The 3,204-nt window shown below is 36.6% G+C and overlaps 1 long non-coding RNA gene across 1 annotated transcript; it reads right to left on the reverse strand.

Moving 5' to 3' along the window:
* On the reverse strand, positions 1-2,273 carry LOC110537288. Its single transcript, XR_002475596.2, has 2 exons — positions 1,982-2,273; positions 1-1,692 (listed from the first exon to the last, which is right to left on the reverse strand). It is a non-coding gene; the product is annotated as an uncharacterized LOC110537288 (long non-coding RNA).
* Between the last annotated feature and the right edge of the window lie 931 nt (positions 2,274-3,204).

The following is a 3,204-nucleotide window of genomic DNA, read 5'->3' on the forward strand; positions in this document are numbered from 1 at the left end:
TTTCAGTTTTCAAATAGAAATACGTTCTATTTGCAAAGTATTTCAAAAAACTGGAAAACAAGCAAGTACTTTTATATTCCACAAGTATTATCAGATGAACTGTTTTGTACAGATAATTATCGGACTCAAGTTACAAATGCGGGTAAACACTCAAATACAAATACATTTAGTTTAAATACAAATGACATACTCACACATAAGAACATCTGATTCCCCTGGCACTGACACTATTTCATAGTGTATATTCAACCAATTTTATACATGAAGATTGTCTATGATTCAACCAGCAGATGGTGTCGTGAGAAAAGTACATTTTTCTATCCGGCATGCTGATTGGTCAATCCAAGCCATTCAATAACTTTGTGATTTTTAATGATCATCTATATATCTAATTATATAAATTCATGAAATTATCGAATTAAGCAATTATAATATTTTTTTTATGGGAAAGCAATTATATTGGTAGATAGTTCTGCTCAGATTATTTGAATGATTTCAAGTATCATGACATGACATTATGGGTACTCCTTTAAAGGTAATTCAGTGAAAAGTATTCACACTTGCTTAATCTTGGCTCATCAGATCTGACTAATTGCATAATGCTATGGCAGGGCCAGGAAAAATCCTTGAGGGCCACACACATAACTGGTGGTTTTACTTCCTCCATCTGATCAGGGACTGAATGAATCAGCCCTGAGAATACATTGTGGGTCAAGTCTAAGGTCAATGACATACACTGATCAACTAACTACCAGGGAGGAAAGAAAAACAGCAGTACTACTGTACATCTCTTGAGGGACAGAATTGAATAGCCCTATGCAATAGTGTGCACTAATGAATGATTGTGAATGTTTCGAGTTTACTCTGTGCACAGTTACACATTTACAAACATTATACTATAAAAGAACGATAGACATTGAAACAAATATTTTTTTACTTGAATTGTGTAAGCTATCATGTTTTGAAAAAACACATAAGATGCTAAATCACATTAGTTTTATTTACCATTATGGTATCCATACAAGTGTTTCACTAATATTCTCTTTCCTGATTATTTACAAAATATTTTATTACTTCACCATTTTATTATTTATTTTTTACCTCCCCTTAAAGAAATAGACTTCTGTTATTCTCTAATATTTCATATTATAGGTTGACCTAGATCTAATTATAAATTACATCAACTGAATGGAGATAGGTGCAACCTTGACAGAATCTTATGGAAAGATGTTAACCTCTGCATTAACCTCTATATCTTTATACATAATCTATGTAGTTATAGAGATGACAACCTCAGCATGGATGTACTGCCCTCTTGGAACGCCAAATGAAAGGCAAGGATTGTAACAGGTGCTACTCATGGCAAACCAATGGAAGGTGAAGTAGATAGCATTGTTAGTGTTAATGGCCTGGCTGGACACCAAAATCACATAACAGTTTAAAGGGAACCAGCCAATAGCAAAAACAGCCACCACCAACATCAGCATCTTCAGAGTCATCTTCTTCCTTTGTCTGTGGGCGACATCCCCTATAGAATTACGCATCCATAGCTTCTTAGCAACGATAATGTAAGCTACGGAGATGATAGAAAGTGGCAACAAGTAGAGGAGGAAAAACGTGGCCAGGTCCAAGTATTTCCAAAACACATCTGACGGCTGTGGAAAGCTGGGCAGACACACCATTCGAACCTTTCTGTGATTAGTGAAAAACAGGATGTTTGCTTACAGTCTCTACTTTTGGAAGTAAGTAGTTATGGGTTTATAGAGGCTTATATTAGTTATTATAGAAGCTATTAAAGGTAAAAGGTACATTCAAAATCAGAGGCTGTGTTGGCTAAGAATGACTGTAATTGGGTTTTACTCAACTCTGGAAACAGGAGCCATTTATTAGTGTCTAAAAGGAAGCATAAATATTACTGTATGGTACTGATTGTCTGGAGAAAATATGTAATTTACATAAATAGATAATATTGCTCCCTTACCCAAAGTCAAACCACAGCAGCTTCTGATAAATGGCATGAGGTAGAGAGAAACACGAGGCCGTCACCCAAATCATGCCACAAAACATTGATATCCGCTGCCTCATCGGATGCATAACTACCTGCAAAGAAAATGTGTTTAACTGAAATCATTGTTTAATTCAAGTTGAATAATCTTTGGATCCCGACAGCATTCGCACTTTTGGAAGACATAACTTGGACTGTAGACTACAAAAATCTATTCCTGCTCTTTTTCCGTGATCCATCAAACACATTTGTTTGGTGTGTCGTCATAGTGATCTCTGACTTGTGGTCAGACTCGCTCAGGCGGAAAACAAACTTGCGCCATTTTCCAATACCGATTTGAATGTCATAAAAAAAAACAGAGAAGTGTCAAACATTTTTTTCGAAAACATCCTTTCTGAATTTAAAAGTAATCCTCGAAGTAGTCATCTAATTTTTCTAAAGTATCTGTAATCTGATTACAATCTTTTTGCTGGTAATGTAACGGATTACAGTTATCGTTTTTGTAATCCCTTACATGTTCATCTGTCACCCCAGACAGGCTCAAGCAAATACATTTGAATGGTTTGTAAATATTATTTCAAATCACACGCTTCGTTAGCAACAAGTGTAGACTAACAGTGATGCTTACTTACGGATCCTTCTCAACACAAAGAGAAAGAAATTAGAGAAATAATAGAAAAGTAATAACAAGTAATAATAAATACACAATGAGTAACGATAACTTGACTATATACAGTATATGGGTTACAAGTACCGAGACGATGTGCAAGGGTACGAGGTAATTGAGTTAGATATGAACAAATAACTAGGAATAGTGTTACTAGCCAACATGATAGATAAGAAACAGTAGCAGCAGTGTATGTGATGAGTTACAAAAGTTTGTGCAAAAAGGGTCAATGCAGATAGTTAAATAATTAAGCAAATAGCTACCCAGAATAACCATTTAGCAGCCTTATGGCTTCGGGGTATAAACTGTTCAGGGTCCTATTGGTTCCAGTGCATCAGTACCGCTTGCTGTGCGGTAGCAGAGAGAACAGTCTATGACTTGGGCTGCTGGAGTCTTTGACAACTTCCTCTGACACCAACTGGTATAGTGGTCCTGGATGGCAGAGAACGCGGCCCCGGTGATGTACTAGGCCGTACGCACTACCCTCTGTTGCGCCTTCCGGCTGGATGCCAAGCAGTTGCCAAACCAAGCG

The sequence above is a fragment of the Oncorhynchus mykiss genome, chromosome 12 (genome assembly GCF_013265735.2).
Source record: "Oncorhynchus mykiss isolate Arlee chromosome 12, USDA_OmykA_1.1, whole genome shotgun sequence".
NCBI lineage: Eukaryota > Metazoa > Chordata > Actinopteri > Salmoniformes > Salmonidae > Oncorhynchus > Oncorhynchus mykiss.